We start from the raw sequence: 11069 nt of genomic DNA, 5'->3' as shown, positions 1-11069 counted from the left end.
CGAGGAAACGAAGATCTTATCTCACCCCAGAGGCAAAATGGTGTAGTGGGGAAGGCCGTGGGCTCTTGAGCCAGAGTGCCAGGGTTCAAGTCCTAGCCCTGTGACCTCAGGAAGGTTGGTTAATCTCCCCCGCCTGCATTGAATGCACCATAGGTCCTCCCCACATCCATTCTGCTTTGTCTGTGGTTGGACCAGGTAGGCTGGACCCGCAAGCAAAACTCACCCCTGTCAAGGCCAGTGTGGCGGTGAACCCCCTGCTGGTTGCTTTTTGTTGTTTTCCTGTTTACCCCCCTCTTGCCATCCTGGGATGACACCCCTCAGCTATGGATGAGCACATACATTGTGTCTTAGGTTCTGTGTTCTGAGAAGCCTGGGTTCAGAGAGAGTGTCGTGTTTCTCCTTTGGAATTTAGAGTTTTTACCATATAAGAAAGTTGTGGTATTAAATAAATTATTTCTTAAACAACTTCCTTTGTACGTAGTAGGTGGGGCTCTGTGAGAGTTAGCTTTTACTAGAACATGTAGCCCTTTCCTTCAGTTATATTTTTATTCACTTTTATAGTATTACAAGCACCTGTAAATCCACTATTCAAAACAAAAAATAATATCTTGACCAAAAAAAAAAATGTCTACTTCTGACCAACAGGGGCTTCATTCCCTCCTTGCCTCCTTCCCCCGGAAGTAAACATCAACCCCAAACTCATCGATCCTTTGTTTTCCACTGCATATATTTTTCCTAAAATTATGTTTTGTGTTCATTATTTTAACTTTATAAAAATGGTATCTTCCTGCATGTAACTTTGTGGGACTTAAGTGTTCACTTACTATTGTCTTGCTAAGATTAAGCATCATCACGTGTCTTCCCCTCAACTGTTAGAAAACGGCTCACTGTCTGTCGATACCACAGCTTACTCATCGTTTTACTACCGGCGGGCCTCTGGCTCGTGCCCAGGATGTCGCTGTTGTCAGTGGCGCTTCGCAGAGCATGCTAATGTGTGTGTCCAGGTGTTCGCAGGCGGGACTTCCCCAGGGGTGTTTATCTGGGAGGGAAATGTCTGTGGAGGAGAGCATATGAATGTTTGACTCTAGGAGATAACACCAAACCGTTTTCCAAAATAATTATACTAATTAATACCCCACCAGCATTAGATGGGAAGTCCTGTGGACCCAACTCCTTCCACACCTGCTACTGCGTTTCCCCGGTGTTGAGCATCGTCTCGTGTGTTTATCAGCCAGGGAGCCTTTCCCGTCGCGGAAGGGGGGCAGGGACCATGCTCTCTGCACCTCTCTGCGGGCAAAGTCGCTCCGATGACCGTCTGGGTGCTCTGGCAGGCAGCACAAACGATGCAAGCAAAAAGGGCTTTTCACATGGTTCTGAGCAACGCACAAAATGGGCATTGCGTGAAATTTGCACTAAGCCCTGTGTGAAAGCCTCACATTCAAAAATGAACGAAGTGGTCCCTCCCAGAATCACAATGTAGCTCGAATTCTCTCCATGTATTGAAGCAAGGCCGTTGGTCCCAGGATTTAATACAAACCCTCGGGCCGAGTCTGCGTGATCCGGGACCCGTGAGGATGCTGCAGGGTGTAGCCGCACCACCCTGTGACCTTGAGCAAACCTCTGCGCACCTCTCAGCCTCAGTTTACCCTCTCCACGTGTCACGTCTACTCTTCCTGCTGCTGGAGGACCAGATGAGGCCATGGACAACACCGTTCTTCGTGAGCTGTGACTCCCTCCTCCAGCACCCACACTTCTGTGACATCAGCTGGGACAGGGCACTTTGCAGGGCGCAGTTAACCGGCCGCACAGTGCGTGGGAAGAACACGTCTGGATCACGGAGTGAGTTCCGGCCGGGTGGGGTCGCCATTGCCCCCTTGCCCTGACTCCAAGCGCCCCGTGAATTCGCGGCAGATGCCCTCTGGGGCTGGGGCCCTGGGAAAGGGGGTTTGTTCACTGCTCCCCCACAGGAGCACCCACCTGATTCGGTGAGACTAGAACGTGACGCCTTCAAGGCCTTGGCAGGGGCTCAGCGCTCTTTCTCTGGAGCATGAACCTGATTTCCCTCCTCGTGGCTGGCAGCACAAAACAGACCCTTAAATAGCCATAAATATCGAATTATTTTTGGTCTGTTCATTTATCACAAAACTTCTGATTTAGACGTGTTACTTTGTGAGTCTGTTACGTGTTTCACTTCCAGCATATATAAACTATCCATATCTGAGCACCTCAAGGTCAGTGCACAGGCAATTTAACTTCATAACTAAATAACATATTGATTAATGCAAAGAAAGCAATCTTTCTCAGAACGGGTTCTTATTTCTTCAGGATAGATGGCCAGGACACATGGAATTTTCTGCTAGGCTGGCAGAGAACGGGTCCGGCAGGAGGAAAGGGATATTAACAAAAAGATCCTTTAGCACAAATTTGCTAGGCAAGAAGCATCTGGAACGAATGGTGGATTGCCCAAGTGCAGAGAATCCAGGGGCTTCGTCAGAATGTAGGTCTCTGGTCTTGATCCTGGTCCTCAAAACGGGGGCCCAGCTGATGTGACAAGATGTAGAACCACTTATGAACGGCAACGGTCGCACCGGGGAGCTCTCTTAGCCCCCTTCTCCAGGGACATAATCTGAAAGTCACAACCTTCTGTGGCAAGAAAGAGGGGCTTTGTGATGTGTCTCCTGACACTTCCTGCCCCCCGGGGTGGGGGCAGAGACAAGCCCTGCCTCCGCCGGTACCCACAGCATCACGTCACCATAGGACACCTGAGGGACGTGACCAGCAGCTGGGCTACTGAGACTAAAAAGATGTTCTGTTCAATGTACTTCCTTCAAACTTGACTGTGAGACCTGATTACATTTTTGTGCAAAGCCAGGACGCCAACGGCTGTGGTGTGGCCGGGCTGCCCCCTCCGAGAGTTTCTGGAGGCCTTCATGAGAAAGAAAGAAGTCACCACTGTAAATCTACTGGACTCAAATAGCTTAACAGGCAGAATCTGGATTTCCACCAAATGCTTCTCCAGAATTCACTCCCTGCTGGTGTCTATCTTGTGTCCAATAAGGGAAGACAAGACCGCTTGTATTTCTCTTTTCTTTCTCGCGCAGAGCCAGCGAGGACACGGCTTTATAGTCTGAACACCGAGGAAAGCTTCTCGCCGGGCGTGGGGTTCACCCCAGGACTGTCCAGGCCAGAGCCCTCTCCCCCCAGTGCAGTGCCCTGCGGATCCCGCGGGCACGCTCTGTGTGCAGGGGCGCTTGGGGCCACATTGTGCCGAGAAGGGCAGTGCTGGGGAGGGGGGTCAGGACCCCCGTCCCCCACATCCGCCCACACACGCACCTCCAGCCGGCTCTGAGCCTCTGGGGCCAGCAGCCCCGGGAAGGATGTGAAGATTCAAGCAGAGGACTCGCTGTAGGCAGCCAGAAACCAGAGGCTTCAAAGCCTCGATCAACACCATCAAAGCCCTTCTAGACTCCGTAATTCCAGGGGAGGGAAGCGTGGTTTATAGGGGAGGACACCATGTTACAACGAGTTAGGATACATGAGTTTTGTGCCGCTCTGCACAAAGTAGAGGAGACAGGTCTGCCCCAGAAGGCACAGGGACAACAGGATTAAGGGTTCCTTTTGATGGCGCACAGGGCTCCGGGGATCAATGGTGTAGAAGCTCGGCAGCTGGAGTCAAGGAAGGGGCCACAACAGGTCGCGTCCCCCGCGAGCCTTAAACGTGACCACGTCCCGCAGACTGTACCCTGAGCCAGCATCAGAAACCCTGGAGGGCCCCGGTGTGGTCACTTTGTGGAGTCCTGCCTGGGGGACCGGTGCTCGTACACCCCTTGCTGCTTCTGTTTCCTGCCTGTGTCAGACGCGGTCCCTCGGGGCCCACGGGTGCAGTCTGGCGGACAGAGAAGAGGAAGGATGCCACCCACCTTTGTTCTCTGCCCATCTGCTCACGGATTAAACCTGGTCTTCAGGTTGCCCCTGAGTGGCAAGAGGCGGGCACAGCTTCTACGCAACCCTCATTTCTGCAGTTACTCGCCGGCCGGCGTGCCTTCCCGGGCAAAATCCACGTCCCTCCACTCTGCCTCCCGCTCTCTGACTACCCAGCCCGACGGAAGCCAGTTGTGAGGCCGTCCAGCACGGCACCGCACATTGTCCTGTCTCCGTGGGGACGTTATCTCCGGGTGCGATGCCCCTGTTTTCTGGGGGTTGTAACCTCCTACCAAGTCAACAGGGACATGGGGAGGGTCAGGCGTGAGGGGGAAAGAAAAACTCAGGAGATGCTCCCACTAGACATGGAACTCCCCCCTCCCCCACCCAAGTGTCTCCCTGGCTTAGCCCTCAGATTTGGGGATCACGAGGCCGAGGGAGGCAGGGAAAGGTGCAAAGGACCTGTCAGTCCCCAGTTCATGAAGCTGCCTTCCAACAGGGCCGTCACAGCTGTTAGCGTTTTTCTTACTCGGTCAGAATTGATGCTCACGTACAATTTAAAAGCAGCCACAGCTCTGTTTTTTAAAACGAGGCATAGATGATTATGTCACTAGGGGCCAGAGCGCTTGATTTCCTGGGCATCTGAACTGGCCCAGACACTTGTCAAAGCTTAGTTAGGAAAACATTCTGATTATCACTGACCTATGAATGATGTGCTACAATTTATTTTATTTTATTTTATTATTTTATTGTATTTTATTTCTTTAAAAGCATTTTTTCACGTTTATTTATTATTGAGAGACAGAGCATGAGCAGGTGGAGGGGGGGCGGAGAGAGGGGAGACACAGAATCCGAAGCAGGCTCCAGGCTCCCAGCTGTCAGCACAGACCCTGACATGGGCTCGAACCCACAAACCGTGAGATCACGACCTGAGCCGAAGTCGGACGTTCAACCGACTGCACCACCCGGGCGCCCCTGTGCTACAATTTAAAGAGGTACAAAGTCACATAACACACGCTTCTCCCACGGGGCAAGGGGTCTGGGGCCGGAGGGTGTAAGTCACCGAGTTACAGGACAGTCGGAGGCATGCACTGTGCCCAGGAGGGGTGGGCTGCACCTTAGCAGACGCCCAGTTCTGCCCTGCGTCTCACCTTCCACAGCAGGGCCCAGGGCAGCCTGCCCTTGCGTGTGACCGTGGCTCTGAACTACAGAGCAGGGGTCCCGCCAGGCAGGGGCACTGGTGCAATATGAGTCTGAGCTCCTAGGTGCGCCTGCGGGAAGTGAAAACACAAGTCTTGGACCCAGGGGGACTGTGTCTGACAAGGGGAAAGGCAGAGGGGTCTGGAGACCCAGAGGCTGGCAGGATTCAGAGCCTTGGAACAAAGGGTGAGGTGTCACCATGAGGAGGGAGAGCAAGACCCACACCCGGAGCCAAGACCCAGGGCCCACGGCTGGACTTGCCCTGCTCCAACGGGCAGTGAGAAGGCATGGAGAGGGGACTAAAGCGGAAAGAGGGAGTCCTGTCCCGTCCACGCTTCAAAGGAAAGACCCCACCCAACCACGCCCAGACCAAGGGTGAATTCCGAGCACTGAGAGAGGCGATGGCCGTCATTCGGAAACCCCAGCCCACCCTTGGCCAGCATGTGTCCATTCACAGACCCCTGGGCACCTGCAGTCCCCACCTGCAGGCCGGTCTGCGTTGCACAGGGGACATCTCCTCTGGAACCGGCCCGGCACCCCCTCCCCCGGGCATCACCCCACTTCCTGCCTGGCCCCAAACCCTGCCCCTTTTCCACAATGTCTTCCTTGGTCTCCTTGAAAACAAATCGTGCCTCTTCTAAGACTTCTTCCCTCCAGAAGAGGAAAAAAGAGAGACAATGTTTATTTGTGTCCCTATGATAATGACAGGTTTCTTTAAACAATTTGGGAAATGACTTGGAACATTGTTTTGAGAAAGGGGATGTTTAAGCAACGAGGGAGAGAAAGACTAAGCTCGCCGGGTTTGAACAGAGATGTTGAGACTCTGGTCCCGACAGTTGAACGGTCAGAAGGAATCGGATTTGGCAGCCCGGGAGGCTCTCATCTGAGGGGAGAGGGGGACTGACGCAGCGAGGCTGGTGACTGGCTCCCACACGGACAGCGGACAGAGTCTGGCCTGTCACACACAGCAGAGAATGAGCCTGGGATGGCCTACGAGTGAGTCATGATGACAGATCCATCTGAGAAAAAGTCCCCAGCGCCTTGTGTAGCCTTGCTTGGAGGGGGTGCCCACTGGGTGCCCACGGTGGGGGGGACAGGGAATCCCAGCCGGGCATGAGACGAGGGTCAGCAGAGTCATGGGGCATCCACCATCCCAGCTCGGTTCTCCTGGCCTGAGAGCCCGGGCCAGGTCCGAGGGGCCATGAGGAGCCTCGTCCAAACCAAGCAGGGTCTGAGTCCCCCCTCCAGCGGTCAGGGACAGGTGCCCACAGCCACCGTCCACCTTGGCCATCCCGGCCCGAACAGTACAGATGCTATTCCTCCATGAATATAAGAGAAGCCTGGTTCCAGGAGGGTCTGGTTGACTCGCTCTTCCTTTTAGGTCCGTTGACCTTTCACCCGAACCACCCGGGAGGGCACCACACTGCAGCCCTACGCCCCCGGATCCCAAACGGGGACTCAGTCTGGCCCTTTCTCGAGGTCCTGTCCTAACCTCTGAGCAACAACACGGGGGAGGGATCTCCTCCACCTGCCCCATGACCCACGGGGAAGAGCAGGTGCTTCCGATCACACACGAAGCAGGAACCCACTTCCCACCTGTTAGCATCTTGCTCTGCGTCCTCCTTCCACCTCCCGCCTCCCTGGAAATGGAGCCACGCCCTCGTCCCACGCAGGGGTCCACACTCCAGCCAAGCTCTGGATCCCACATGCCCTAGCCACTTCCCAGAGCCTGTCTCCATGTTTGCTCCTTTATCACTGGATGGTCCTTTCACATCACTCTGCTCACCAGATACGGCAGCGTCTTTTCCATCTTTGGAAGGACCAACATGGAAAGTAAGTTAGCAAAAATACGAATGTCTCCATCCACCAACTGCTCCTTGTCACCAACTGGTGGAGGTGTCCCAGCCAGCAGGACAAAGTCCCACCCCCTCAGCTGGATACACAACTCATATTCTCACCGGGCTAACGTCGGATGTCAGCCCCTCCTGCCCTGGGGTGCGGTGGGTCCCCCAGGCGTCCCATAAACAGAGGGTGCTCATTGCTCAGAACCCTCTGCTGTTCTGGGAAGGAGCTCCCAGGCACACACGGTTTGGGGTCACCCTGTGATTCATGAAGGCAGAATCCGGACCCCAAAGAGCAATTGACTAGCTCACAAGGTAACATCTATCTATCAAGGAGTCCAAGCACCAAAATAATGGATAGAATGGTTTCTGACACAGTTTGATTGAAACCCCAGGGAACCATACAAAAACCTTAACAACATTTTGTGGGTAGAATAATTATGCTCTGATTTTATTAGCTCATAATTCAGTCACAGAATGATTTTTTAAGCCGACAAGTGAAGGTAAGTGATTAAGTCTATCATCGCCACTACGCTGAGCTTCCAGCTTTTTCCTAAACCCAAAATATAGTGTTTTAAACCTTCTTTCTAAAGAATCCAGAATCTGCTTACTTGATCAGGTCTTTAGCAAAAATCTACCAGAGGTTAATGAAATATTAGATTAGCCAAACTAGCTAGCTCGCAGATAATAATCACAACATTTGGACTAAAAATACCTTTTAAGGAATCTTACTCTTTGCAGCAATGGAGAAAGACCCCAACAAAGCAGCACCGGGAGGGGAGTCTATGACTGGAGCACTGAACCACAGTGGGTGAGGGCTGTGAGGCACAAGCAGGTTGTGGGCTGAGGAAAGGCTATAGTTAGTGGCAGCCGGGGGTCGGGGGTGTGGGCAGAAGGACCACTTATGCCAGTGAGACAGTGACTGTGAAAGAATGTGAGCTCACACAGCAGCCATAAAATCCGTGTGGAGATACAGTCAGGGAAGGAGTCACTAGAAAATGTGAAACACACCCCCCAACCTGTGGATAAGATCTAGGAAACCCCTGGATCACCAGCAAACTAAACACACACGTGGAGGGAAGGGACTGGCAGAAAAGAAGGATTAAGAATCAGGATAACTGAGTTGAGATTTATGCTGCTTCCCACCACAGAGGAAACAGAGATTGTAGGTTGATTCCAAGTGAGTTAATTGTCGACTAAAACAAAATCACCCTTCAGGGAACATCAGAAAGGTCCGAGTCTCTACAACATAACTGATGCCCAGCATCTAACCACAATAATAGCCACACAAAAATGTGACTCGATCTCAAGAAAGAAAAGAGCCTGTAGAGATTGGCATGGAGGGATGCCTGGGTAGCTCGGTCTCTTAACTGTCTGACTCTTGATTTGGGCTCAGGTTATGATCTCATAGTTCTGAATTTGAGCCCCACATCAGGCTCTGGGCTGACAGTGCAGGGCCAGCTTGGGATTCTCTCTTTACTTCTGTCTCTGCCCCTTTTCTGCTTGTGCTCACACGCTGCCTCTCTCTCTCTCAAAATAAATAAACTTAAAAAAAAAAAAAGAAAGAAATTGACATGGATATGCCCCCGTGTTGCAATTAGGAAACAATAATTTTGAAAACACTGGCATGTTCAAAGACTTGAAGGAAAATATATACACAATGTATAAACAGAGAACCCCAGGAGGTATAGACACTATTTTTAAAAGTGAAAAATCAAGAGCCGAAGAAGTACAGAAATTAAGTGAAAAACTTACTAGGAAGGCATAAAATTGGAGAGGAAAAAGACTGAACTTAAAGTTAGATTGGCAAAAATAACCCAGTCTGAAGAAAGGGATTGCAAATCTAAAACAGAACCTTGGGGTGCCTGTGTGGCTCAGTCAGCTAAGCGTCCTACTGTAGCTCAGGTCATGATCTCACAGTGTGTGGGTTCTAGCCCTGCACCAGGCTCTGCACTGACAGTGTGGAGCTTGCTTGGGATTCTCTCTCTCTCCCCGTGTCTCTGCTCCTCCCCAACTCATGCTTTCTCTCTCTCTCTCTCTCTAAATAAGTAAATATTATACATCCATATAATAAATATATATACATATACGTGTATATACGTATGGGATATCAATCTCAAAGGCACGTATGAGAATATCAAGCCTACTAACACATATATCACTGAAGTTTTTTTAAAAAAAAGAAGAAAGAGAATGGAGCAGAAAAATATTTGAAGAAATAGTAGCCAAAATGTTCCCAAAAGTTAATGAAAACCATTGATGTATACATCCATGAGGGTCAAGAAATGCTAAGTAGGGTCCGTACAATCATTCAATCAATAACTGTCCCCAGGCACGTCCAAAGATAAGGGGAAAATCATAAAAGCATCCAAAGATACACAGCATGTCGGACGTAAGGGGAACAATTATACAAACGGGAGTGGACTTCCCGCCAGAAATAACGAAGGCGAGATGGACAGTTGCGTGCTGAAAGATGAGCCAAACCAGAATTCCACACCGAGTGAAATGACCCTTCAAACGCACCGGTAACATGAAGACATTTTAGGTAAGTCAAAATCAAGAGCATGTGTCAGAAGCAGACTGCCAGAAAAGTCCTTAGGATGAAGGAGAATGAAAGAAAACCATCCATGACAGAGAGAGAGCCCAGATACCGGGATTCTGCTCAACGTGACTCAGTGCAAACAAAACAGGAACAGGTGCCTGCAGGGTCGGGGGGGTGGGGGGGTCATGCACCTGAAAGAACAGGAAGGAGAGCAGCAGGGAGGCGGGCCTACCCTGTCCCCAGGTTTCTGCAGGCTGCGAAGCAGGACATTTTAACTACTGTGACAATTCAAGACTTCCTGTAGTCTGAACCGCAGCCACCGAATGGTAGGGCCCCCTAGTGATCTCACCACCAGGTCACCAGAGAAATCGAAATGAAATACCAAAATAGACTCCATGAATCCAAAAGCAGGCAGGAAAAAGAAAGTAGAGGAACGAAAATGGATGAGAAAATGAGCGAACATGGGGCAAGCCGGCGCACCTCAATCTAACGTCTCAGTCATGGCATCAAAGTGTAAATAAACACTTCACCAAAGGCAGATTGGCAGGCTGAGCTTTAAAAGCAAGACCCGGGGCATCTGGGTGGCTCAGTCGGTTGAGAGTCCGGCTTCGGCTCAGGTCATGATCTCGCCGTCTGTGAGTTCAAGCCCCGCGTCGGGCTCTGTGCCGACAGCTCGGAGCCTGGAGCCTGCTTCGGATTCCGTGTCTCCGCCTCTCTCTGCCCCTCCCCCACTCATGCTCTGTGTCTCTCTTTCTCAGAAATAAATAAACATTAAAAAAAATTAAAAAAATAAAAGCAAGACCCAACCAGATGCTCTGGGCAAAAAGCACATTTTAAAAGCAAAGGCAACATTAGGATAAAAGCAAATGAAGGCTTCCTTCCTGTAACTGAATCACATTGCGCTGTGCAGAGAGACCACACTTTGTTTAACCGTGCCCCTGTTGGGCACACCGGGGCTATTTCCACCTTTTGGCTGTTGTGAAGAAAGCTGCCGTGAACTCTATGAACCTGATGTACGAGTATCTGTCCGATTCCGTTTTCAATTCTTTTGGGTAGATACACAGTATTTCACTTACGTGAATACACATACCTAAGGTCAGAGAGTAGATTAGACGTTACCGGCGGCCAGGGCGAGGTGAGTTATTGCTTCCTGGGTACCGAGCTTTTGTTGGGGGTGATGAAAAATTTTGGAAATAGCAGTGAACTGTAAGAGATTTAAAGTGTAATTGACAGTGTAGAGTTGTATGCTTGAACACGGTTAAAATGGAAAAATTTTTATTGTATATATTTTACCATAATAAAAAGTAAATATATGTATGTGTGTATATATAATTGATACATATAAATTATATATGTATCAGTCATAAATTATATATAAAGCAGACACTAAGCCTGGGAGAGCAGGCGAGGTATTATTAGCATCACGCAAACTAGATCTTAGAACAAAAACAACCGAAGGCCACATAACATCTTATGATAAAAAGACGAATACATCAGGAAGACTTAACACTTATGAAGGTGTGTGCCTGACGACAGAGCTCCGAAATGCACGCGGCAAGAACCGA

The sequence above is a fragment of the Panthera uncia genome, chromosome D2, assembly GCF_023721935.1.
Source record: "Panthera uncia isolate 11264 chromosome D2, Puncia_PCG_1.0, whole genome shotgun sequence".
In the NCBI taxonomy this organism is placed as follows: Eukaryota; Metazoa; Chordata; class Mammalia; order Carnivora; family Felidae; genus Panthera; species Panthera uncia.
The sequence above is the reverse complement of the archived record's forward strand: the minus strand, read 5'-3'. Positions refer to the sequence as shown.